The following is a 27,965-nucleotide window of genomic DNA, read 5'->3' as shown; positions in this document are numbered from 1 at the left end:
ACAGCCCAGATTTCACTTCCATACAAATCTAACTAAATTATAGGGGATTAGTCAGAATAGTGATTTTTGTATCAGCAAAATTAATTTTATGGAAATTGTATTTGCAAAAATACTGCTACATGCACACATACTTGAATATTTCCGCATGGCGCACACTTGTAACCAAAATAAGGTACAGGCAGGCATCCTCTATTAAGGTTACATTGAACTTGATTTTAAGGGCAGCTCAGGAATGATTCTTCCACTGATGTTTCACTCCTCTTGTGAGGAAACATCTCTGTGCTATGGCTCATGAAATTTAAATCCACTTTTTTTCAATGAAAGGTTTACGATTTAGTTACGCACTGAGGAAATCTCTCCCATTCAGTGCCTCCCTATGCCAACATAGGTAAGACCAGCAACTCAGTGGTATGCAGGAGCGAGTCCAGGAATCCACATCCCATCATTACATGGTACAGGAAACTTTCTGATATCCGGCACCGACGGGACCGGCGTGATACCGATCTATCAAAAGTTCCAGAGTGGTGAGCGGGTTATCTACCCAGGCTGTTTTTAACAAAGAAAAATTTAAAAATCAAGAAATGTGCAATATACAGTAATTGGGTACTCACCTACTGAATGTTGTGTTAAACGGATGGTGAAAGATGCTTGATTAAGTACAGTACTGCCAGTTGATGGTAATCCATAACTCTTTAATTACTTAACAGTGAAACAATACTTATAAACAACTTAACAGTACTGTAAAACAAAACTTATAAACGACTGTGCAGTGCACCAAAATTTCAACGACTGTACAGTACAGTGTAAAGTACTGTACGGTGGTTGACTGTACACTTATTCCAAGCCAACTGGTTCATCAGGATCATGCACTTCAACAGATTGTTCAGGCACTTCCACTGCTCCAACTCTTTTGGAAGCTTTCTTGAACATGTCCCGGACGTCTGCTTGCTTAGTGGACTCTTGCCTTCTTTGTAGAAAGGTAGACTGCAGAATATGGAGCTGCATAACTTCTTGGGCAGAATAGCAAGAACGGCTTTCAGCAAATTTCATGAATGAAGCAAGATCTGCTGCAGCTTTAGCCCAAGAAATCTTGTTCTCTTCAGAAATCTCATCGTCTTCATTTTCCATCACACTTTCCTTTTCTTTCCTTGGATTCAAAACAGTCTCCATTATTTCATCATCACTTAGCAAATGCACAACAGCAACTTCTCTATCTGCATCAACCCACTGCTCAATATCACTTTCACTGAGGTGATGTAGAGGGTTTGCTGGGCCTACATCTTTCACCATGTCAGCCATTTCCATTACTGCAGTCTTCCGCGGACGAAGATTGAACCCACAAAATTCCTCCTCTGAAGAAGAACCTTCAGCAAACATTACAGAAGGCCACAATTTGCACCAGGCTTGTCTCAAAGTGTGACTTTTCACCAGTTTCCAGGAATATGCAACATTAAAGATGGCATCTTTAAGATTGTATTCCTTCTGAAATGCCTGAATACCTGTCTTGTCATCTTGGCTTATCAGTCTACGTAGGAAGTCTTTCTTGTAATGACACTTGAGATTTTGGATAATGCCCTGGTCCATGGGTTGTATGAGAGAAGTTACATTTGGTGGCAAATAAATGGTAAAATTGGCCCAGTAATTCCTGTCACAACACGTGAGTACGGACGGGGTATTCACGCGTGTGCCCGGAGGAATTGCCAGTTTTCAGCATGCACAGCGCATGCGCTGAAAACCGGCATTTCCTGTCTGACCCAAGGGGTTAAGAGGCAGAACGCTTGCGACTTGTGATGCAGCGCGTGCGCGCTGAAATTCCTTTTTTTTTTTCCCCAGAGTTGCCCGAGTGTAAAGGCCTCCGGTTTTTACGCATGGAAAAACCAGACGTAAGTATTTAGTTTTACAGGTAAGTGGTCTTTTAGTACAATGTAGAAATTTTTTTTCCACAGGTTTATTATTTTTAAAGAATATAATCAGTGGGATGTTTTTTAAAATTTTATTTAAAGTTTAAGTAGTGTTTTGGCAGCCCATACTTTTCATGAGCTTGACAGTTCTTACTCTCAAACTCATGAATGAAGTTTCCCCTCCCCTGATTGGCTGCACAGTGCTCACCTGATCCCAGCCGGCACATCGTACTAACTACGCCGCTGGATCAGGTTAGCACAGCGCGCCGACAGCTGAACTGGGCCTGTGACAGGAAATGCAAGCAGGCCCGGGCTTCAGATGTCAGCACGCAGGGTGAGTGCACATCAGGGGCTTGCATGCGCGGCAAGCACCCGATCCTAATTTCAGGGCCAATATTTCCAGAAACCAACTCGGATTCATGCGGATGGGCTCTACAATTATCCAGCAATAAAATGCATTTGCTATCTTCAGGTTTCCTTATTCTACGGAAATGATCCCTCACAGATGGAGCAAAAGTATGGTGGAACCAATTTGAAAAGATTTCCTTATTCATCCAAGCATTTGCTTGAGCTTTGTACTCAACAGGTAAGTGCCTCACATTTTTAAATGCACAGGGATTTTTATACTTCCCAATGATGAGAAGTTTAACCCGGTGTGATCCAGCAGCGTTCGCACATGTTAGCACGGTTACACGATCTTTATTTTTCTTGTAACCTGAAGCATTAGCCTCACTAGCCCAAGCAAGTGTTGATTCTGGCAAAAACCTCCAAAATAAGCCAGTTTCTTCGGCATTGTATAGCTGTGCTGGCGACAAATCATGTTGCTGCACAATCCGATTGAAATAATCGCAGTATTCTTCTGCAGCGTCGTGATCAGCTGATTTCTTCTCCCCGGAAACATCGAGTCGTCGTATCACATGCCGTGCCTTGAAGCACGATAGCCATCCATCAGAGAAAGCACACTTGTCAGTGAGCTCCATCTTTGCGTAAAAATCCTTCGCTTTTTCGATTAGCATGGGTCTGGAAATCGGAACACCCTCTGAACGCTTCAGAGCAAACCACTCAAAGCACGGTATCCAGCTATTCAAGCTTAGGCTTACGAAGTGTGCGCCGTTTCTCTACACTCTTAGATGTCTCCGAGCTTGCATAAAACTTGAGCAGCTTTTCCTTCTGCACTTTGATGCCGTACATTGTTGACGAACCGATTTTGAATTCTTTCATAATGTGCATACGCTTCGCTCCCATTTCTAGTCGTTTGCATATATCAATTTTTTGTTTTAAAGTTAACACCACTCTCTTCCTTTTGGTTGGATCAACTTTTGGGATTTCCATAATGCAGTCCAATGAGTTACAACAGCGTGGGAGACACACAGTACTGTACTGGAACCCCAAAAATGGCGGATCAGAAGAGGCTACCGGCAGCGTGGGAGACACACAGTACTGGACTGGAACCCCAAAAACTGGCGGATCAGAGGAGGCTACCGGCAGCGTGGGAGACACACAGTACTGTACTGGAACCCCAAAAAATGGCGGATCAGAAGAGGCTACCGGCAGCGTGGGAGAGTGAGACTCCTGATGCAGGGTTTCTGAGGTGTTCCGACTTCCGATAGCGCCAAGAGGCCGAGTAGTGGCAGTTTGTAGAACTACCCCCACTGACGAACTCGGCAACCGTTGGAGACTCGGACTCGGAACCGGCAACATTGCCGGTTACTGAGGCGCTGTTTTCGGGGGGTGAATTCTGCTGGTAGAGCGAGGTTTCCGGACATACAACCACCGGTTAAACCAAAGTTTCCTGTACTGTGCAAAACTGCTCCAAAAGCTACATGACTGCACAATTTTGTTTAAGTGTATATTTTTTCTAAAGTTTTCCTTTATTCATTTATGCAAAAGTCTATTCTGTATATGTGTGTGTATGTGTGTCATTCTCTATGTGTCATCAGGTAATCTTCTGCTCTGTATAGCTTCTCGGCACTTTGTTACTCACTTAGAATCATGACAATGTAAATAGTGAGCTCCTAAACTTCCTACTATTTGGAAATATAAAATGGTACTTTGTACTCCAGTAGGCCGGAATTTGCTGAAAAAAATAACGGTGTGTGAACGACGCGCGGGGTTATTAAAGTACAAATCATCCAGCAATTTGTGGCAAGGAATCGATACCCCATGAATTGCGAATTGCCACAAGTTGCTGGACGATTTGTCCCACTCCGCTGTTGGCTTGGTGAAAAACAACATCTCGCTCTTAACCTCCCCGTGATTTTCATGATGTTGCTGCATTTGCACATTAATTGCCAATTAAACTCTCCACAGAAAGTTAAGTCTAATAATTCATAGCATAAGTACCATTTTAACAATGTGATAATTGTTAACGACTTCCAATCAAACTCTCTGGCCCAGAAAGTGAACAACTAAAAGTGTGGAATCTCTGGAATCGCATTCCTTCAGGTAGTCAATTGTTGTTTGGAGATTTTTTTTAAATGTCAAATTTAAAATTTTAATTTTTTTTCTTACTTTTCCATTCTGTCTCTTTTTCTACCTCTCTTAATCCAAACTTTCTTTCCCTTTCTTTATTTCTCTTTCTTTACCTGATTTGACATCAAATTCTCTTATTTCATTCTCCTTCTCAGTCCTTCGCTGTTTATTTTTCAATCCTTAAATCTCATTGGTTACGGCATACACTGTTGGTCCCGCTGTTCACCAAGGTCCCAGATGCACCGTTACTCTGTCCGTGCCATTATCAGCTCGCACTTCCAGCAACTCAAAGGGCAGAAACATTCTGAGCTGAAGGGTGTAGGGAAAAGTCTAATTAACCAGGCATATCACGAGATACTCCACTCCAGCAAATCCCAGCCCAATGTGTTTGGTGTGCATTCTATTTTGGTGTGCACCTTTGATAACTATTTTAAAAAATTGTGGATTATCTCAGGAAATCAAAAAAGATGACGCAGAGGAATTCTATCTTACATATATGCCCCTCAACCAACATCACAGAAGCAGATTATCTGGTCATTATCACATTGCTGTTTGTGGGAGCTTGCTGTGTGCAAATTGGCTGCTGAGTTTCCTACATTACAATAGTGACTAAACTTCAAAAGTACTTCATTGGCTGTAAAGTACTTTGAAACATCCTGAACATGAAAGGTGCTATATAAATTCAAGTCTTTCTTTCTTTTACAAAGGTCAGTTTTCATATTCCATTAATGCTTCAAAAGAATTGTCAAATACAGCAACTTGTAACATTTATTTAAATACATGGCACGCTGCTGCACTGGTTTAGTGCCTCAGATTTGCAGACATAAATGATTCTCCACACAGCAACTTTCAATTTTAGATTTGCCTTCAGGGAGAAGGACTGAGTGGAAATTTGGCACGTCCCACAGATTTGGATGGAAATCTGAAGATAAATCACCCTGAGCACACTCTTGCCCAGTAGACAGATCAGACCACCCACCTTATCTACCAAGTGTGTATGAGGGGAGGGAAGAGAGTAATAGAGAGAAAAGGACAAGGTGTATGCATCAAATAGAGCATAATATTAATAAAAAGGGAAAATGCTGGAAACACTCAGCAGGTCAGGCAGCACCTGTAGAGAGAGAAACAGAGTTAACGGGGGAATTTTAACATGGAGGAGCACGTGGGTTTGGGAACGGGTGGGCAGGTAAAGCTGATGAAATTGACAGCACGTCAGGAAGCCGGCTCCAACCCACCGACCTCCAGGTTTCACTCCAGCGTGGTAGGCTGTGAGCCCGCTATCCCCTCAGGAGAGGTGGGTTGGCAATTAACATATGTTAATCACACAATAAGAGCGATATTGACACACATTTAACATTAACAAGTTTAACATGTGATCCATGAGTTTCCTGGGCTTCCTGAAACTCACCAGTGAAAACAAGCAGAGAACACAGCAGAAATTGAGGGGCTGAATCAATCTCAGGGAAATATGGGAATAAATACTCAGTACTCACAGCTGCTTGCTTACCTGCTAGTAGGAAAGGGTTTGTTCACAGTACTTTTGCTGAGAGTTCACTTTTTACGCTTTGGAGGTTTCTTCTACACTTTGGCAGTTTGCTCTATCACATCAGGAAGGGTGCCGCTTATGCTGCCTTAGATTGGACCTCAGATGAGGAGGACCAAGATGACCAGCAACAGCACCAGCAACAGCAGCAGCAATATGAGTAATAACAGCAGCAGCAGCAGCCTGCTGGTCACAGACCTGTAGCTACACAGCAGAGAGTGGAGCAGTGGAGAGAGGAGCAGCAGAGAGGTACAGCTCACAGGAGGCCTTCCCGCCACACAGGGTCTACAAGCAGAGAATCAGCTTCAACAGGTCGGAACACCAGTGTTTCAGTAGGCTTAGGTTGTCATGTCAGGTGGTAGCAGACATCTGCAGCCTCTTGGAAGAAGACCTTCTGCCTGCAGGACCTGGTGGCCATGCTTTACCAATGGCTGTCAAAATCACCACCGCCCTCAACCTTTTTGCCTCTCGATCCTTCCCGGGCTCTGCTGGAGACATTTGCATGATCTCTCAGTTGATGGTCCACATATGCATAAGACAGATGACTGATGGCTTGTTCGCCAGGGTCACCAATTATGTCAACTTTGCCTGCGACAATGCCAGTCAGAATGATTGGGCACTAGGGTTTGTGTCTCTGGTTGGCTTCCCACAGGTGCAGGGTGTCATCAACTTCACACACGTTGCAAACCAGGCACCCCCAATCACCCAGGACTCAGTATTCATCAACCACAAGGGCTTCAACTCTATCAATGCGCAGTTGGTATGCAACCACAAAAGGATCTTTATGCAGGTGTGCACAAGATTCCTGGGCAGGTGCTATGATGCTTTCATCCTGCAGGACTCCAACCTCCCTGATGTCTTTGTACCTGGAAGCAGAGTTAATGGGTGGCTGCTCAGAGACAAGGTATACCCAATTAAACGTGGCTGATGACCCCTCTTAGAAACCCATGGAATGACGCCCAAGAGTGCTACCGTATCACCGCCAGATGTGTCATTGAACAAGCCATTGGCATGCTGAAGATGTACTTCAGGTACCTCGACAGATTTGGAAGTGCCCTTCAGTAAGCACCAGCCAGGGTCTCTAGAATGGTTGTGATGTGCTGCGCTCTGCACAACATTGCCCAGCAGCAAGGTTTGGACCTGCAGGAAGGCCAAGACGCAGAGCACAGAGCCTCTTCAGAGGAGGATGTTGAGGCAGAGGAAGGTGATGAGGGCAATGCACCACTAGCTGTGCACATTGCTGCCCAGGATGCCAGGGGTACCCTGATTATTGGGAGGTTCACTTAGGTTCCACCAGTGGACCCATCTCACAACCACACACAATAGCCACTTTTCCGCACCACCACCTTTCCCATGCCACTAACACAAACTTGTAGTGCAAACAACCAACCACCCCTTTCACAGCCCCACATTGGTTGGCATCAATTCATGTTTTTTTTAAATTCATTCCTGGGATATGGGCGTCTCTAGCAAGGCCAGCATTTATTGCCCATCCCTAATTGCCCTTGAGAAGGTGGTGGTGAGCCACCTTCTTGAACCGCTGCAATCTGTGTAGTGAAGGTACTCCCACAGTGCTGTTAGGAAGGGAGTTCCAAGATTTTGACCCAGCGACGATGAAAGAACAGCGATACACTTTCAAGTCAGGATGGTGAGTGACTTGGAGGGGAACTTGTGGTGGTGTTCCCATGCGCCTGCTGCCCTTGTCCTTCTAGGTGGTAGAGGTCGTGGGTTTGGGAGGTGCTGCCGAAGAAGCCTTGGCGAGTTGCTGGAGTGCATCTTGTAGATGGTACACACTGCAGCCACGGTACGCCGGTGGTGGAGGGAGTGAATGTTTAAGGTGGTATATAGGGAGCCAATCAAGTGGGCTGCTTTGTCCTGGATGGTGTCGAGCTTGAGTGTTGTTGGAGCTGCACTCATCCAGGCAGGTGGGGAGTATTCCATCACACTCCTGACTTGTGCCTTGTAGATGGTGGAAAGGCTTTGGGGAGTCAGGTGAGACACTCGCCGCAGAATAACCAGCCCCTGGCCTGCTCTTGTTGCCACAGTATTTATGTGGCTGGTCCAGTTAAGTTTCTGGTCAATGGTAACCCCCAGGTTGGTGATGGTGCGGGATTCGGTGATGGTAATGCTGTTGAATGTCAAGGGGCGGTGGTTAGACTCTCACTTGTTGGAGATAGTCATTGCCTGGCACTTGTGTGGCATGAATGTTACCTGCCACTTACCTACCAAGCCTGAATGTCGTCCAGGTCTTGTTGCAGGTGGGCTTGGACTGCTTCATTATCTGAGGAAAAGAAAGACTTGCATTTATACAGCACCTTTCACAACCACCGGACGTCTCAAAGCACTTTACAGCCAATGAAGTATTTTTGAAGTGTAGTCACTGTTGTAATGTGGTAAACAAAGCAGCCAATTTGTGCACAGTAAGCTACCACAAACAGCAATGTGATAATGACCAGATAATCTGTTTCTGTTATGTTGATTGAGGAATAAATATTGGCCAGGACACCAGGGATAACTCCCCTGCTGTTCTTCGAAATAGTGCTATAGGATCTTTTACGTCCACCTGAGAGAGCAGACGGGGCCTCGGTTTAACGTCTCATCCGAAAGACAGCACCTTCGACATTGCAGCACTCCCTCAGCACTGCACTGGATGCCAGCCTAGATTTTTGTGCTCAGTTGCGAATGGAACTGAACACTGTGCAATCATCAGCAAACATCCCCACTTCTGACCTTATGATGGAGAGAAGGTCATTGATGAAGCAGCTGAAAATGGTTGGACCTTGGACACCACCCTGAGGAACTCCTGCAGAGATGTACTGGGGCTGAGACGTTTGACCTCCAACAACCACAACCATCTTCCTTTGTGCTAGGTATGACTCTAGCCAGTGGAGAGATTTTCCCCTGACTTCTATATTACTAGGGCTCCTTGATGCCACACTCGGTCAAATGTTGCCTTGATGTCAAGGGTAGTCAATCTCCCCTCACCTGTGGAATTAAGCTTTTTTGTCCATGTTTGGACCAAGGCTGTAATGAGGTCTGGAGCCGAGTGGTCTTGGCAGAACCCAAACTGAGCATCAGTGAGCAAGTAATTGATGAGTAAGTGCCGCTTGATAGCACTGTCGATGACACCTTCCATCACTTTGCTGATGATTGAGAGTAGACTGATGGGCCGGTAATTGGCCAGATTGGATTTGTCCTGCTTTTTGTGGAAAGACATGCCTGGGCAGGTAGATGTCAGTGTTGTAGCTGTACTGGAACAGTTTGGCTAGAGGCGCGGCTAGTTCTGGAGCACAAGTCTTCAGCACGACAGCCGGGATGTTGTCAGGGCCCATAACCTTTGCTGTATCCAGTGCCCTCAGCCATTGCTTGATATCACGTGGAGTGAATTGAATTGGCTGAAGACTGGCTTCTGTGATGGTGGAGACCTCTGGAGGAGGCCGATATGGGTCATCCACTCGGCACTTCTGGCTGAAGATGGTTGCAAACACTTCAGCCTTGTCTTTTGCACTTGCATGCTGGGCTCCACCATCATTGAGGATGGGTATATTCATGGAGCCTCCTCTTCCCATTAGATTTTTAATGGTCCACCACCCTTCACAACTAGATGTGGCAAGACTGCAGAGTTTTGACCTCATCCGTTGATTTTGGGAATGTCTTCCCATTCATCATTACACAAATTAAATGGCCACGTGCCAGCCAGCAACCAGGAATGGGCAAGACAGGAAAGTGGTGCAATAGAATAATATTTATGTGCTTCAAGTAAACATCAGAAACTTAACAACATAACAATGTCTAAGACACCCATGTGCAGATCCTTGTGCAACTATAAATCTTTAATCTTTCTTTTCCTACCGCTCCTCCATGTTGCAACCCCTGTGGCTTCAGCAGAGGTAGAGGCATGCTGCTCACATCCCTGCTCTGACTGCTGAGATGCTCTTGGCCGACATCCTCTGGGTTTTGGAGCCCATGAGCCAAAGGCTGCTCCATCTGCCCCTGTGCACTGGCAGGCTCGGCCATCGGGAAACGAGGCAGCATGTCGGGTACTTACTGAGGGGGGGGCGGGGTGTGGGGAATGGGTGAGAAGTGGAAGCGCTTTGAGTGGAGTCCATTCTTCCAAGTCTCCTTTCGCCATCATCCCTCTCATGGCCCAGCCGCACTTCACTGCTACCATTGTTCTGGAGAACACTTTGCTGCAGATCAGTGCGGCACTGTAAGGACAAGGCTAGATTATCTGTCAACCTCTTTAAGGTGGCATCCAGAGTCTGCAAGCCCTTGCTCAAGACTTGCTAGGACTTGTGTGATTGCTGCGTCTGATTGCCGTGTTCAGTTGGGCAGTCTATCCATGCAAGAAGACATTATCACAGTGCCATGCGACATCAACCCAATCTTGCCTGAGCCAGACTCCTCCATTCTCTCTGCAGTCGTGGTCAGTGTGCTTGGAAGGCCTGTCAGTGCATCGCACATTATCTGCTGCTGCTCAATGATTCTCCTTTTCATCGACGGCCCCCAGGATACAGCATCTATGTCCAGCTGAGCAAAGCTTGGAGATCGCTACGCCCCCCCCCAACGTGGACTCTCCATTGCTGTCACTGCTACCACCATCTGCTCTTGCTCACTTGTGTAGTGTGACTCACCAGGTGAAACCCCAACTACCTGTCTAACTGGTCCCACTGAAGTGCGAGTACCTGAGCTGGTGCATGGTCTGCAGGAGTCCTGCGACGGACCACCCTCAAAAGCATTCAGCTCCTCTGAGGAATCGTCGTCCGCAACCTCCGCCGACTGCTGCATGTGTGAAGGCCCTGTGGAAGATAAAAGACATGAATTAGTCCTAGCAAGGTAAGAATGTTGCAAGTTATCAAAATGAAGATGATCATATTTCACTCGCTGTTGAAATCAAGTCAACATGACTGAGGTGCCGCATGACATGTGGGTCGCTGATATTTAATTGTTGGGGGGTCCCCATCTCACCATCAACTGGTGGCCAGGCATACCAAAACTACACTGATTTCCAGCGCCCCCTCCTCTCCGCTTGTAAGTTGGTAAATCTGCAGAGGGCGACCTTCAGTTCCCTGCCTCTCCCTGGTGTTCTGTGTTCTCTTTTCCTGCAAGGAGGGAAAGAGCAGACCTATGAATGAGTGTAATGGCGTGTGTTCAGCCGATGGATGGAGTGCATTTGGTGATGGTGACTATGAGGGAGAGGCATGAAATTGCATAAGGGTGAGGATGAGTGGGAGGGGTGGATGGATAGATTGGGATGTGAGGAAGTGCAAAGAAAGAGAAGGATGGGTGGGTGTGCAAGTTAAGTGGGTTTGAGGAGTGATGTGATGGAGTAGGCTTGAAAAGGCAGAGTGAGGGATTAGGGTGATGCGCACAGAAGGATGTAGGTGAATGTGCCACTGTGCTGACCTTTCCTGCACTGAATCCATAAGCATGGCACAAAGCTCCTGCTGCTGACCTCCGATGACACCTCCAGCCACGCCTTCTTGGTGTCAGCAGCCAGTTTCCTTCTCCCATTGCTATCTCTCTCTGGCTCCTCACTGCCCCAGCAGCACATCAAGGGAGGCGCCATTAAAGCAGGGTGCAGCCTTTGAGCATCCTGATTCCATTCTGAGAGTTCTTCCTCTGTTGCTTCCAATGCCAAGCTCCTTCAAATTGCATCTTTGGATTGTCCCTTTAAATACTGGAGTTGAGATCACATCATGTGGGTCGTCACCACGCCCGCTGCCGCTGATTGGACGGGAAACACGGAAGTAAACTGGTAATGAGGTGGCTGCATTAAAAAGCAGCTGACAGGTGGGCTGAACATGCTTCTGGGTTTCCCATGTGATACTGTACCACCCGCTCCCAGCACGTCTCCCAGTTAATATTGGGGCCAACGTTTCAGGTCGATGAGCATATTATTAAATGCTTTATGGCATACTTTTACATGTATTCTCGCCTACTGCTGTGTCACTTACCATTATCATACGCACAATATTGCCATGTCGCAGCCCCAGGCTTCAAGCTTCATTGCAGTTGTTGGCCAAACTCATGGTTTGAATTCAATTCCTCACTAATGGAGAAGGTGAAGGGGGAGGGTGGCACTGTATCTGAAGGGAAGAACCTAAGCATCATTTTTATATCACAATGACATCACACACAAGTGATCTAAAGGCTCTTTTGTGACATTATGATGTTTTGCAATGGAAATCCTAACATGTCTTTCCATATTTACAAACACTATGAAAGCTGTGCCACTCAATTTATAACGGTTATGATATCTCTTTAAGAGAGGTAATGTGGTCTGTACTTTTTTAAATGTAGTGAAGCAGAATCTCACTGTAACTTGCCATATATTGCAGTTCCTTTAATAATTATTCCTTAAACTATGTAAGTGTGGATTGTGGATTATGCCTTGGAAAATTTGTCACCTGCTTCAGAGACAAGGATCCACATGAGTGGAAAGGTCAGTTTTACGAGAAACTATCACATTCTACCATTGAACTAATCTGTTGGCAGGTCTAAGGTTATCATGAACAAACCAAAACCACCAATTTGGATTGTGTTGTTTTGCTGCAGGTGTGACCTCTGACCTTTCAGGGCAAATAGTGTGGTTGACTTTAGAATTACAATACACATTAAGCTTCAAGTAGAGGTTTGCAGTGCTCAACTAATGGAGCCCACGAGATACAATGGCTAACGCTGGCTACAGATGGAATTTAGACTTATTCAGCCTCGTCCCACTAATCAGGTTAAATTGCATCTTATTACCGGATATATTGTACTACATTTAAAATTGGCCCATTTAAACTTAGTAAAATTCAGTCACATCAGTAATGAACTGATTTAAAAACTTGCTTACTTTTCTATTTCATTAACCATTAGAAACTACAACTTGTATATTAACCCTAAATATTGAACTGTGATAAGCTTGGTGTTTCTTGATATTGCTGCACAAATTACCAGTGCTAAATGCTGAATTACCAGTGCTCAAAGTCTAAGTAATGTGTAGGAATCCCTCATGAATGAGCCCTTGGCCTCTTTCTATGCCTCCTTTGGCATTTTCCATCATATGAGTGTGGCCTCCTTGCTTCCTGCAAGAGCAACAGTCCCAATTCCCTATCCACTAGTCTCAATGATCATCTTGCCCAACATGTAATTTTCATCTGTCTACGTATTTCTCACCAAAAAAGTTCGCTCATTCACAAAGAAAGACCTTGCCGGTCACGACATCGCTGATGATTATATTGACATTTTGGCACTAACAGAAACATTCACCCTTACAGAAGACTTCCTGCCTAATTATACTTTTCACTACCTGCTCCCCCAAATCACCATGGCAACAACAGGACTCTCATCGCTACTCCTCCAGCACCACCTTCTCCTTTGAGCACCTAACCCTCTTCCATGCATCCTACTTTTCATTTAAAAATCTTCAGCTCCATGCAGACTTCCTTCCCGAGATGTTCTCCCGACACTTTTCTCTTTAAATCCATACCAAGCTACTCCTCATCCTCAGTGATTTCAATCTTCCCCTTAATGCCCCTAGCCCTCTTACCTTAGAATTCACCACCCTCCTGTCCTTTCTTAATCTCATCCTCCATATAAATGCTCCTGCCTGTATCCTGGGCTGCTCTCTCACTCTCACTATCTTTATGGGCTCTTTGCACCTGTAGTCTTGACCTCCACGGCTACCTCTGATTGCTTCCTCATCTGTCACTACACCTATCTCACCACCCCATCACCCTACCCTCCACCAGTTCCACTACTTTCACCACCCACCCAGGGAAAAAAAGCCTCTTCCCTGGGTTCTTTACAGTTTCACTTTCAAGTTCACAAATCACATCTCTTTGTTTCTCCACCCATTATGACACACCCCTCACTGTTAACTAACTAAATCGCTCACTCACCACTATCCATGATGTCTATGTTCCCAGAAAAACAACCACTGTCTTCCACACCTTGTCATTCCCTCTGGTATAGCCTTCATCATCACTCCCTCAAGAGAGAGGCATACAAACCCAAGCAAACCCTGCATACAACTGGCCAAGCCATGCATTACCACATCCTGCTTAACATCAAACACTATTGTGCTTCTCTTACTCCAGCCTTTTGTGCATTCCCTTTACCTGCCCTTACCTCAATGTTGGCAGACTTTTCAGTTGCCTGGATTGTACTCTCTGAAATTCCCTTCCTAAACTGCTCCACCTCTATCTCCTTTAAAAAACCGTCTCAAAATTCATCTCACCAATGAATCTTTCAGTCGCCCCTCTTAACCTCTCACTTTCTGGCTCAAAGTCCATTTTACTTACACTTGCTTAGCTGTGAAGTGCCTTGGGACATCTTTTACATTATATGTGCTCTATAAATGCAAGTTGCTGTTGATGGAAGAAGGAGTGAACTGAATGGGCTGAATGACCTCTTACTTCTTGTACATTTGTACCATAAAAATTTGTGTCAGATTAGCAAAAATACTGAATCACTAAAAATGGTTTAATCTTTCTCATGCAATTTAGATATTGTGGTTTGGCTATCTGAAAGTATTAAATGATTTGGTTTCATTTAAATCTTCAAAAGAAATTAAACCTGTAGTGATAACAATTCTTCTCTTCCCTCCTCTCTGCCTGTTTTTATCTGTGTTTTCAATCCTGTTGTTAAGCATTCTAAAATCATTTTTGAAGATCTTCTGAATGACTATGATATCTGCTTTCTAATACATCACCGAGAACAGCTACTTCCTATATAAGGTCTTCACAAGATCACAGCATTCTTATCCAGATGTATTTTTTAAAATGACTTGAATTGTTCCTTTCTTCTGATATTTTCACACTTTGGCAACTACCAATAGAATCAAACACAATAAGGGTCATTTATTTTTCTGCCTATCATTCTTGGTTCCTCCCATTTCTGAACTGAGAGTACTGGTGGGTGACCTATCCCCAGGCCCTTGTCATTATCACACTTAACAGAATCACTGGAAGGTGTGCTAAATTGCTGTTGTTTAATTTGCACTTTGATGTTCTGTTCCTCCCCTCTTCTGAGGAAATGCCCTTGCTTCTGTTTAGCAGTTCCCATGGATCGCCCAACTGAGTGCATACATCCATTGGCCCAAAAATTCCGAGGGGGGTTCTACCATTCTCCCACTGTAACTCCGGCAGGAGACCGCTAGAACCTCCACAGTAACAATGTGAACATTTTCCTGGGGGTTGCACTGTTCACCCATCAGAGTTATGGCAGGAGACCGCTAGAAGCCTCGTAGAATTTCAGGGCCATTGTGTGAAGAACGTGCATTATAATACATGGCGTATTACTAGGCTCCCACATTGTTTCAGTTCTTGGTATTTGATTTTTTGAGCTATGTATTCATACTTTATGTAACAAGTTAGTGAGCTGAGAAAATAAATGAGAAAATGCTGATGAAGGTTGTAATGTTTAGAGTTTAAGCTAGGAGAAGTTGTCATCCCGAATCAACTTAGCTAAAACTGAGTAAAAGGCAGACAATTAAATGAGTGAATATCTTCTTAAGCATTTGTACTATATTAATTCTTCACTGTATATAGCATCAAAAAAGTGAGCCTGCTCATTTCTTAAATGGCTTGTTTGTGCTGACATTATATTCTTCTGCCATCAAAGGGCTTGGTGTGAAAACAGAAACAGTAATGACTCAGTAGATTAAAGAAATCAGAAAAAAAGAAACCAGCCCTTTTTGCTTCAAAGCCTATAGGATCAAACTGCTAAACCATTAAAGCAAAGCTTTGGTCTGCTCATCATGTGTTTTGTGATTTATGTGCACGTTGGTGACAGCTGGGGCTCTTTGTAGAAGTGAGGGTAGCAGTCAGTGATCCATAAATCGCAATAAAAGTACGTAGGGCTGCAAATACTGGCGACTGAGAACAGGGTCCAGGCTGTTTGGTTTACCCATTACTGTTTTCCTTGCCAAAGAGTAAAAATCTGTTACATTGAAAATAGTACCAGTTATATTTGATTGGCTCATCTAGAAACCCATGAAAAGTACTACAGGAATAGAGGCTACGCAATAGGGAGCTATGGGAAACAGAATGTATCGATGTGGCAAATAAGCAAGTTATCATGTGTGGAATAAATTCTGTATTGTATCCTCATTGAGTACTCTAACAGGGATCAATTAAGTTGAAAAATTTATTTAATTAAAAGTATATTTTATTGAGCTATAATAATGGAAATTAGAAGCATAAGGGTTTGTAATATTTCTCTACAGATTATGTGAGCTGCATCTCACATCACGTCCCTCAATTCTCTTCGAAATTAAATGGCTGCAATCTGGAAAAACATGTTTATCAGGGATTTAATATTAAATTTATGGAAATGTCCTGCCCTAATATAGAACATGTCACAACAGTGAGTCTTAGAGTTCAATGAGCGCTTATCTCAGTGAATCAATATAAAATGTCTAAACACCATCCTGGCTTCATGATTCATTGTCACATCCCATTCTAAGAACATAAGAACATAAGAAATAGGAGGAGTAGTAGGCCATTCGGCCCCTCGAGCCTGCTTTGCCACGTCATGGCTAATCTTCTAACCTCTACTCCACTTTCCTGCACTATTCCCATATCCCTTGATTCCCTTAATATCCAAAAATCAATCGATCTCTGCCTTAAATATACTCATTGACTGAGCCTCCATAGCCCTCTGGAGTAGAGAATTCCAAAGATTCACCACCTTCTAAGTGAATAAATTTCTCCTCATCTCAGTCCTAAATGGCTGACCCCTCATTCTGAGACTGTGACCCCTAGTTCTAGACTCCCCAGCCAGGGGAAACATCCTCCCTGCATCTACCCTGTCAAGCCCTGTAAGAATTTTGTATGTTTCAATGAGATCACCTCTCATTCTTCTAAACTCCAGAGAATATAGGCCTAGTCTACTCAATCTCTCCTCATAGGACAATTCCCCCATCTCAGGAATCAGTCTGGTGAACATTTGTTGCACTCCCTCTATGGCAAGTATATCCTTCCTTAGGTAAGGAGACCAAAACTGTACACAATACTCCAGGTATGGTCTCACCAGGACCCTATATAATTGCAGTAAGACGTCTTTACTCTTATACTCAAAAAATGCTCTTGTAATAAAGGCCAACATACCATTTGTTTTCCTAATTGCTTGTTGTACCTGCATGTTAACTTTCAGTGATTCATGTACAAGGACACCCAGGTCTCTCTGAGCACCAACACTTCACAATCTCTCACCATTTAAAAAAATACTCTGCTTTTCTATTTTTCCTACCAAAGTGGATAACTTCACATTTCTCCTCATTTTATTCCATTTGACATGTTCTTGCCCACTCACGTAGCCTGTCTATATCCCCTTGAAGTCTCTTTGCATCCTCCTCACAACTTACATTCCCACCCAGCTTTGTATCATCAGTAAACTTGGATATATTACATTTGGTCCCCTCATCCAAATCATTGATATATAGATTGTGAATAGCTGAGGCCCAAGCACTGACCCGTGCGGTACCCCACTAGTTATAGCCTGCCAACCTGAAAATGACCTGCTTATTCCTAATTTCTGTTTTCTGTCTGTTAACCAATCCTCAATCCAAGCTAGTAGATTACCCCCAATCCCATGAGCTCTAATTTTGTTTAATAACCTTTTGTGTGGCACCTTATCGAATGCCTTCTGAAAATCCAAATACACCACATCCACTGGTTCACCCTTATCTATTCTGCTAGTTACAACCTCAAAAAAACTCTAACAGATTTGTCAAACATGATTTCCCTTTCATAAATCCATGTTGACTCTGCCCAATCCTATTATTATTCTCTAAGTGCCCTGTTACCACATCCTTAATAATGGGCCAAAAATTCGGGTCGGGGGCTTCCCGCGGGTGCAAGCCCCCGATCTGCACTCACCCTGCGCGCTGGCATCTGAAGCCCGGGCCTGCTTGCATTTCCTGTCACAGGCCCGGTTCAGATGTCAGCGCGCAGTGCTTACCTGATCCAGCGGCGTAGTTAGTGCGATGTGCCGGCTGGGATCAGGTGAGCACTGTACAACCAATCAGGGGAGGGGAAGGTTCATTCATGAGTTTGAGAGTAAGAACTGTCAAACTCATGAAAACTACGGGAGCCCAAAACACTATTTAAACTTTAAATAAAAATTTAAAAAACATCCCAATTATTAAATTAAGTAAATTAAGTTAAAAAAAAGTAATTTAAACAATAATTTTTTTTTGAAAAAAAAATATTTTTTAATAAAAAGGGTCTAAAACTAAACTTACCTTATTGTAGACTCTTTAAAATAATAAACCTGTGGGAAAAAAAATTCTAAATTACACTAAAACACCACTTACCTGTAAAAATAAATACTTACGTGTGCTTTTTACAAGCGTAAAGACCGGAGGCCTTTACACATGCGCAAATCCCCCAAAACAGAGGAAATCCAAGACGCACGTGCTGGCCCCTACAGCGCACGCGCTAGCTTCTTCAACTCTTGGGCTGGAGGAGAGGAAATGCCGGTTTTCAGCGCATGCGCTGTGCATGCTGAAAACCGGCATTTCCTCCGGCCAGACGCGTGAGTACCCCTTCCGTACTCACGCGTTTGGGGAGGAATTTCTGCCCCATTAGATTCTAGCGTTTTCCCTACTACTGATGTCAGGCTAACTGGTCTGTAGTTCCCCGTTTTCTCTCTCCCTCTTTTCTTAAATAGTGGGGTTATATTTGCTGCCTTCCAATCCGCGGGAACCGTTCTAGAACGTATGGAATTTTGGAAGATGACAGCCAATGCATCCACTATCTCTCTAGCCACCTCTTAAAACCCTAGGATGTAGGCCACCAGGCCATGGGGATTTTAGGTTGAGGCAGTCTTGTGAAATATCATTCTCCATCCCTCCCATGGAGATTTTTCAAGATAATGCTGTTAAATATCTTGTGTGACTTCATGGTCACATTTTTTTAACTGATACTTTTTACTTCCAGGTTTAAAAAAAACTAAATTCAAATAAAGTGGAATTTGAACTTCAATCCTCTGGATTACTAGTCCAGTATCATAACCACTACACTACCATATCCAACGGTTATCATCAATGCTGTTCTTTGCATGATACAATTAAAACTGTCTATTCAGGTGGACGTTAAAGATTCAGTGGCACTATTTGAAGAGCGGGGGAGTTCATCTCTCAACCAATACCATTAAAACAGATTAACTGGTCAATCATTCCTTGCTGTTTGTGGAATCTTGCTGGGTGGAAATTGGCTGCTGTGTTTGCCTACGTAACAATAGTGACTACAGTTCAAAAGTAATTTTACGTGAAGTATTTGATGAGGCTGTCAATAAATGCAAGTCTTTCTTTCTTGATTGATTGTCAAAATTTACGAGAGCTGTTGGTTGAATTTTAAAGATGAATAAGGTGCACCTTCTGGCTTTGATGAGGTGCTTGGCAGCTGCAAAGGATGTGATAAGCAATGCAAGCTGTCCTTTTCCTCTGTGCCCAGCTACCTCTCAACATGCAATGTTAAAAGGGTGCAATAGTTGTTCTTAGCATCTTATTCTCTACATTACAACAGTAACTACACTTCAAAAGCACTCTTTGTGTTCTTTCTTTCTTAATTTTGTCAGGGGGTGTTGAGGCTAAAGCAAGCAGTCAAAGCCAGTAAATTAGGTATAGTTACATCTGGTTGTTAATGTGAGGGACTTTATGAAAAGGGACATCAGTTTTATAAGCACAGTGAATTTTTCACTCACATTAGCAACCAGAGGAAAATAAAATAAAAACATCTCTGTTTGCTAAGCAACATAACAAAGCAGTGAAGGTGATAATTGGCCAGGATCATGATGGAAGAGATTATTGTTTGCTGTGCATTGTATAACAAACATCTTCCCGATTTAAATCAAATTACTTTTATTCATTGACTCACAAGTGTTTTGTCACAGTTTGATAATATGTGAAATAATAAAAGGAAGGACCATTACGTGCAACAATATATCCTGGCCAACATTTAATAGGACCTTGTGCACAAATTGGGTGCTGTTTTTCCCTATATTACAACTGTGACTACACTTCAAATGTACATCATTGGTTGTAAAGCACTTTGAGACATCCTGAGGTTGGTATAAGCACTATATAAAGGCAAGTTCCTTCTTTCTAACAAATGTGATATAATATAGGCATCAGGTTCATACTCCTAATTCTCCACGTGGTTATTCTTGATTTTACTTAGGCCATTAGGAGGAGATAGGAATCCATTATTAATGAAGAGGTAACAGGGCACTTAGAAAATCATAATATGATTAGGCAGAGTCAACATGGTTTTACGAAAGGGAAATCGTGTTTGACAAATTTATTAGAGTTTTTGAGGATGTAACTAACAGGGTAGATAAAGGGGAACCAGTGGATCTAGTATATTTAGATTTTCAAAAGGCATTCGATAAGGTGCCACATAAAAGGTTATTATACAAGATAAGGGCTCATGGGGTTGGGGACAATGTATTAGCATGGATAGAGGATTGATTGACGGACGGAAAAGAGAGAGTAGGGATAAATGGGTAATTTCCGTTTGGCAGGCTGTAACTAGTGGGCTGCCGCAGGGATCAGTGCTGGGGCCTCAGCTATTTACAATCTATATTAGTGATTTGGATGAAGGGACCAAGTGAAATGTATCCAAGTTTGCTGATGATACAAAGCTAGGTGGGAAAGTAAGCTGTGAGGAGGACACAAAGAGCCTGCAAAGGGATATAGACAGGTTAAGTGAGTGGGTAATAAGGTGGCAGATGGAGTATAATGTGGGGAAATGTGAGGTTATTCACTTTGGTAGGAAGAATAGGAAAACAGGATTTTTTATAGGGTACTGAATTTGGCTGATCAGCCATGATCTCATTGAATGGCGGAGCAGGCTCGAGGGGCCGAATGGCCTACTCCTGCTCCTATCTTCTATGTTTCTATGTGAGAAACTATTAAATGTTGGTGTTCAGAGAGATTTAGGTGTCCTAGTACAAGAAACATAGAGAGTTAGCATGCAGGTACAGCAAGCAATTAGGAAGGAAAATTGTATGTTGGCCTTTATTGCAAGGGGGTTGGAGTACAAGAGTAAGGAAGTGTTGCTGCAATTGTACAGGGCTCTGGTGAGACAGCACCTGGAGTACTGGGCACAGTTTTTGTCTCCTTATCTGAGAAAGGATATACTTGCCTTAGAGTTGGTGGGCGGGTTGTCCTATGAGGAGAGATTGAGTAGATTGGGCCTATACTCTCTGGAGTTTAGAAGAATGAGAGGTGGTCTCATTGAAACATCTAATATTCTGAAGGGGATTGACAGGGTAAATGCTGAGAGGTTGTTTCCCCTGGCTGAGAGAGCCTAGAACTAGGGGGCATAGTCTCAGGATAAGGAGTCGGCCTTTTAAGACTGAGATGAGGAGGAATTTCTTCTCTTAGAGGGTTGTGAATCTTTGGAATTCTCTGCCCCAAAGGGCTGTGGATGTTCAGTCACTGAGTATATTCAAGGCTGAGATAGATAGATTTTTGGACTTTAAGGGAATCATGGGATATGGGATCAAAGAAGGCATGTCAGAAGCACTGGTATGGAAGGTGGCATCGTCAGAGCAGATGCGGCAGAGATGGAGAAACTGGGAGAATGGAATAGAGTCCTTACAGGAGGCGGGGTGGGAGGAAGTGTCATCCAGGTAGCTGTGGGAGTCTAAATCGAGGAACAGCACCTCATCTTTCGATTAGGCACTTTTCAGCCTTCCGGACTCAACATAGAGTTCAACAATTTCAGATCATAACCTCGGCCCCTATCATATATATATATATTTTTTTTATCCATACTCTTTGTCTGTCTTTTTTTCTTCTCCCCCACATGGCTTTCATTCTGCCAGCGCAATTTACACTTCCTCTAGAGCCATCTTTTGTTTCTTAGCCTGTCCCATTACCGTCTCCTTTTGCCTTGAATATCTCTTAATGTCTCTTAACCTCTTCCGCCTTCCATCCTATCACAGACCTTCCCTTTTGTTCTTTCATCCCCTCCCGCCTTTCCCAGCCTCTTCACTTGCTTAAAAATCTGTTCCATTTCCTGCTTTTTTCCAGTTCTGACGAAAGGTCATCGTCCTGAAACGTTAACTCTGTTTCTCTCTTCACAGATGCTGCCTGACCTGCTGAGTTTCTCCAGCATTTTCTGTTTTTATTTAAGGGATATGGGGGTAGGGCAGGAAAGTGGAGTTGAGGTCGAAGATCTTATTGAATGGCTCGAGGGCCGTATGGCCTACTCCTGCTCCTAATTCTTATGTTCTTATGTTCTAATAGTGTAAAACCTTTATCAACTGAGCCATTAGGGAAGCTCTTTCAAAAGCCAATGTAACCATCACGTCATATACATCTTTCTTATATGGTTCCCATATTCTAACCCATCACTAAGACAGCAAACCTACTCCATAAAATTGCTTGCCTTTGTCCCATCTCATCTCATCTGTCACTGAAATTGTATGCATGTTTTTGTTACCATGGGACTTGACTTCTTGAATGCTTTCCTTGCTGGTCTCCTGAACTCCTCCGTATATAAACTCCAATTTGTCCAAAGCTCGCTGCCTGCATCCTGTCCCACATCAGGTCTCACTCAGCCATCACCCCTTGCCAACCTCCAATGGCTCCTACTCTCACAATAGCCTGAATGAATAATCTTTATTTTAATTTACAAATTCATCCACAGTTTTGTCAGTCTCTGAATCTCCCTCTTCAAACCTCATAGCTTTGCTACTTCCCGCCCTGTCATTAAACCTACTTTTTGGACTGTGTCTTCAGCAAACTCTCCTAAATTCTGTACCATCTCCTATATGAAGTGCCTTAGGATGTTTATTATGTTAAAAGTCCTATACAAATGAAGTTGTTGTTGTTGAACATCTCTCTCAAAACAAACCTTAAATATTATATATTCATATGCATCTGTATTTTGGGAAATAAAATAATTCATAATTTTAGATCGAGAGATTATTTCCATGTTGATATTTTATATTAATTATATGGTCAGCCACCAAGTTTGAATGTCATATTTGTACGATACTTAAGAAAAGGAACATTTTGGGATTTTGGGAATATGTTAGTACTGTACTAAACAAACACACCAAACAAATTAAACACAACTTCCCAACCGCATCATTTGTCTTCTGCATGGAAGAAGTGGGTCAGTAAAACGTTAAATAGTCATGCTCTTGGGTTTACTGAGGTCTTTTAGCATCAGTAACCTCCTGTCTGGTTGCGGTCCTAAATGTATTGCTGTCCATACTTCTAAATGCCCTTTGTACTTAACACAATGGGCCAACATTTGCGATCGGAGGCTTCCCGCGGGCAGACGCCTCTGACCTGCAAAATTTCTACGAAAGTACCTGGTGGCCCGGGAAGAATGGCGGCTTGCGCTGCTCAGTCTCTCCGGTCCGCGCAGGCATTAAATGTTTTTACAGGGCTAAAAATAAAATTACCTTTTTTGAAGAATATTTTTAATTTATAAATGAGATAAAATTTTAGTTTTCTATTTTTTAAAACTCTTATGCTGGTAAAAGCAGGCCTTGCACCTGCTTTTACCAGGCCTAAGAATTTGACAGGCTTTCAGCGGGCGGAAGTTGTGCAAATAGCACAACTCTCCACCCGCAGAGGCCCTTCTCCCGGGGATGTGGAGGATCGGTCAAGAGAATTCTTGACAGATCGCAAGTGCCGGGTTTCAGTGGATGCGATTCGCCTGCCTAAACCCAGCACTTGCACAGCCCCTACGGGCATGTACACACCTTGTACACACCCGTAGGGGTCACAAAATATGGCTCAATATGTATGAATGTAAAACTGCATTCCAAGCACATGTGACCTCCCACTTTCTCCTCAGAGGAAATTTTGCACTTAAAAACTTGAGAAATGTGTGCTGTGTGAACCCTGTATGAAAGAGCTGCTTTCAATATATAAAAGCTTTTTAAAATATTAAGAATAGTATGGAATAGTTCAACTTCTCAAAAATGATTCCACTTCTATTCAATATTAGTTAAATACACAGGGGGAGAAATTCAGTGGAGCCGCAAACGGGGCGCCAAGCTCGCCTGGGCGCCGGAATTAGCGCAGCGATTGGAGCAGTTGCGACCGCTGGAAATTCAGCTTGAACGCCCCAAGAGGGACATGGGGCGAGGCTCGAGGCGCTCCGCGTCCCTCTTAGGGCGCTGAAACTGAATATCGCAGCGCAACGTGCCGCAGCGCCACACGCTGCGGCACGGCGCGCTGCGGTACTGCAGGCCTTTCTCCCATTCTTAAGGGGGAGGGGCCTGCACCAACGTGATCAGAAATCGCGAGTGCCGGCAAAAGAGCCCGGCACCGAGAAGTGCCGGGCTCTCGGAAAACAGCCGGCACTGCCGCAGGGGGAGATCAGGAGGCCGGGGATGGAGGTGCTGGCAGGCGGCCGCTGAAAAAAATGGCCGCCCCGCACCTCCACCTTAATTTGCGCCACTGCCGCCACAGGTAGGCCCCGTGAACCGGGCGCCATTTGTGAACGGCGTTACAGAGGCGGGCGCTACCGAATATTGAGATCGGGGCGGTAGCGGGGCACTGCGCACACCGATGATGTCATCGGTGGCGGCGCAGCGCAATAGGCTAACGCCGCCATTAGCGCCCCAGCTAAATATCGCGGGAGGCATGGCCAGTGGCGCTAAAGCCACTGAGTGCCCTCTTTAGACGCTAACTGGTGGCGCAGCCCACCGAATTTCTAGGCCACAGTGTTTATTAACTCAGTGCATGAATAACCTATGTCTATAATCCCTTGAGTTTCTGGAAGCAATTTGGTTGAATAAGTTTTGTAGGTTGCATAGTAGATTATTTTGAGTATAATTTTCTCATGCATTATGAATTGTGCTATAATTCTTCCTCTCCCCAATATCAAATAATAAGCTTACTTGTAGAAATGATAAATAAACTGCAAGTGCTGTCAATTTAAAGCAGTAGATTGTTTTTTTCTCCTCGAGTATCTGGCTTCGATTAATATCTGTTAGCTATTTGGGAATAAATTATATGATTTAAGATTTGGAAGTCTCAACTCAATTTTTTTAAATTGCAGAAGCAAAGTGAAGGGCCCAGAGCCTGTTAGTTAGCCAGCTTTAGGTAAATTCATTCAATGACTGTAAGACAATAGGCAATCAAAGTTTACTCCTCCAAATAAGGTGAAATACTTACTTAAATCAAGTGAACCTGATTCTGGGAAACAAGATCTGTCAAGTACACTACATTTTGAGCTCAAACTTCCCAGGTCGAAGCCAAAATCCCTTTACGACTTTTTATACCTTTCTGAGCTACACATCATTAATTTAAATAACCATATAAGGACCAATGGGTAAAGTTATACTATTGATTGACATGGGCGAGATGACTTCATCTCATAATGCTATTTCTCTTCACTTTGCATACATCTTATCTTCCTCATTCAAGGTCACTGGACTCACTACACAGTACATGTATGGGTTCTTTCATACTGGACAAGATAAGCATGCAGGTGCTTATCTTTTTTTGAGGCCCAGCATTTGCATTCCAGTAGGGAAAGTAAAAGCTTGCGATCCTGTGTTCAACTTCTGAAAATACATTTTAACCCTTTTTCTGCCCAAGTCTCCGAAGAAGCCCATAATGCAGACCATCGCCAAAGCTGGTGCCAGTCCGTGATTGCATGAGGTCTGCCCCCTGTGGGTGCTGCTTCCCACTGAAATGTGCTCATGGAAGCACCCCAAGTAATTATTGTTAATAGGCCTGAGGATAAAACTGTACAAAATTAGTAATCTCTGTTAGAAAGGCCACAAGGAAGGCCAATACGGGGAGTGAAAACATCATTGGTGAAGTAGCATATGCTCTTTTAAAGTTAGAGCTAATTGTTGCGGCACAATAGAAGGAAGTTTATTCTAACTGTTCACCCATCACCCCTGTGCTCACTGACCTCGCTGTGCTTTCTCCTGGTTAAGCAATGCCTCGATATTAAAATTCCCATCCTTGTTTTCAAATCCCTCCATGGTCTCGCCCCTCCCTATCTCTGTAATCTCCTCCAGCCCGACACTCCTCCGAGATATCTGCGCTCTTCCAATTCTGGCCTCTTGAGCATCCCTGATTTTAATGGCTCCACCATTGGCAGCTGTGCCTTCAGCTGCCAAGGCCCTATGCTCTGGAATTCCCTCCTTAAACCTCTCTGCCTCTCTATCCTCCTTTAAGATGTTCTGGTTAGTATCTGAAATGCACTGCCTGAAAGGGTGGTGGAGGCAGACTCAATCATGGCTTTCAAAAGGGAATTGGATAAGTAACTGAAGGAAAAAATTTTGCAGGGGTACAGCGAATGGGCAAGGGAGTGGCACTAGCTGAAATGCTCTTGCAGCGAGCCGGCACGGGCTCGATGGGTCGAATTGCCTCCTTCTGTGCTATAATGATTCTATGATTCTATTCTATGATTTAAAACCTACCTCTTTGACCAAGCTTTTGGTCGTCTGCCCTAATATCTCCTTATGTGGCTCGGTGTCAAGTTTTGTTTGATGACGCTCCTGTAAAGCATCTTGGGACGCTTCACTATGCTAAAGGTGCTATATAAATACAAGTTGTTGTTGTTATTGTACTACAGCTGACCTGGGAATATTTGATCCGATACTTTGTCCTGAAATGGGAAAGATGCTTTATTCTTCCGTATTAATATCCTTCGCCTCGATGTTAAGCACAAAAATGCTCCAAAAACCAGTGCAATAAAAATCTACATTTTGGTTGGTTGAAAACTGGTTTGAAATAATTTTTTCAACCAATCAGGAAATATATTTGTAAACTCTAACCCTGACCACATGATTTTCAAGTAAGCATGGGGATCAGAAGCTTAGGACAAGTTAAGTCATTGGCAGAAATAAATTATTTTAAAGATGCTCTGGTGTGGGGTGGGGGTGTTCAATGTTACCAAAGCTCCTTTTTTAGAAAGGATGGGATTTCTAAATGAACCAAACAACAGCCATGCAATTAAAGAATTTATTTAAAAAAAGTAGCTTCTTGCTTCAAATAAGATTTGACTCTGCTCAAGAAAGATAATCAAACTGGTGAAAAATAACAAAAAAATACACAACATTGATAGTAGTGAAATAGCACAAGCGAGTATGAACAAAAAGCAAAATACTGCTGGAAATCTGAAACAAAAACAGAAAATGATTGAAACACTCTGCAGGCCAGGCAGCATCTTTGGAGAGAACAAATTAGTTAATGTATTGAATGTGAGAGCTCTTGAGTTCTGACCAGGAATATGCACACTTAAAATATAAACTTGTTTGTTCTCTCCACTGATGTTGCCTGACCGAGTGTTTTTCGAGCATTTTCTATTTTTATTACAAGATATCACAAGAGCTAAACTCCAGGGATTTGTCACTGTCACCTGAGCTCAAAAATGAAATAATAACATTTAATTCAATCCAAGTTAATAGGGCACAAAATGAAGTTAACCAATCAGAAAACGGGCAGAGCATTGTTACATCAGATTTTCACCCATGTAATGCCATGTCCAATATTGCCGGAGGATTTTTCAGTAGCACCAGAAGTATTTGCTAGTTCACTGGAGGATTCATCCAAGTACACAGTTTCATCATGTAAACAATGTGCTGGTGTTTATGTCAGCACAGCGCGGATTCATCCAACCACCCACACAAAATGGGCATACAGAGCTGCTAGGGGCTGTGCTGTTGAGAGAAGTGGATTTAAAGAGCAATGTAAGATTTGTAGCAGCATTTTGAGTTGTCTCTCAACTGTTTCTCATGTTTTTTTCAAACAGGTTTCCACGTCGGAGCCTATATGCAAATTGTGACACTGCCATTTTTTGCTATGTGCACCATTAAGACACAGTGACTTTACCCATAGGAATGCCCCACATGCTTTCTGGACGAAGAAGAGGAGCAGCTACAAAGGGATGCCAAGCAGGTGAGCTTGCAGGTTAGGAGGACTGTGCATACCTGCCATTACCCTCCCATGTGCAAACACATACCGGAGCATATTTATTTGGAGCTTTGTATGCATAAGCTCCAATTTACCAGGGAGGCAGAGACAAGAGTTATGTCACATATTACAATCAAACCAGCAGTCA

At 43.5% G+C, this 27,965-nt stretch overlaps 1 long non-coding RNA gene across 1 annotated transcript in view; it reads right to left on the bottom strand.

The window, feature by feature from the left end:
- The window catches only part of LOC147122964 (uncharacterized), a 13,858-nt gene extending 1,071 nt beyond the window's left edge, over positions 1 to 12,787 (bottom strand). Inside the window, exons 1-3 of the long non-coding RNA XR_015080375.1 lie at positions 11,874 to 12,787; positions 10,602 to 10,715; positions 4,487 to 4,682 (exon numbers count right to left, since the gene is read on the bottom strand). This is a non-coding gene — a long non-coding RNA (uncharacterized LOC147122964). The remainder of the gene's footprint in view (positions 1 to 4,486; positions 4,683 to 10,601; positions 10,716 to 11,873) is intronic.
- Positions 12,788 to 27,965: the final 15,178 nt, after the last annotated feature.

This window comes from Somniosus microcephalus, chromosome 2 (genome assembly GCF_052327205.1).
Source record: "Somniosus microcephalus isolate GS21.2 chromosome 2, FLI_Smic_1.0, whole genome shotgun sequence".
Taxonomy (NCBI): Eukaryota; Metazoa; Chordata; class Chondrichthyes; order Squaliformes; family Somniosidae; genus Somniosus; species Somniosus microcephalus.
The sequence above is the reverse complement of the archived record's forward strand: the minus strand, read 5'-3'. Positions and strand labels throughout refer to the sequence as shown.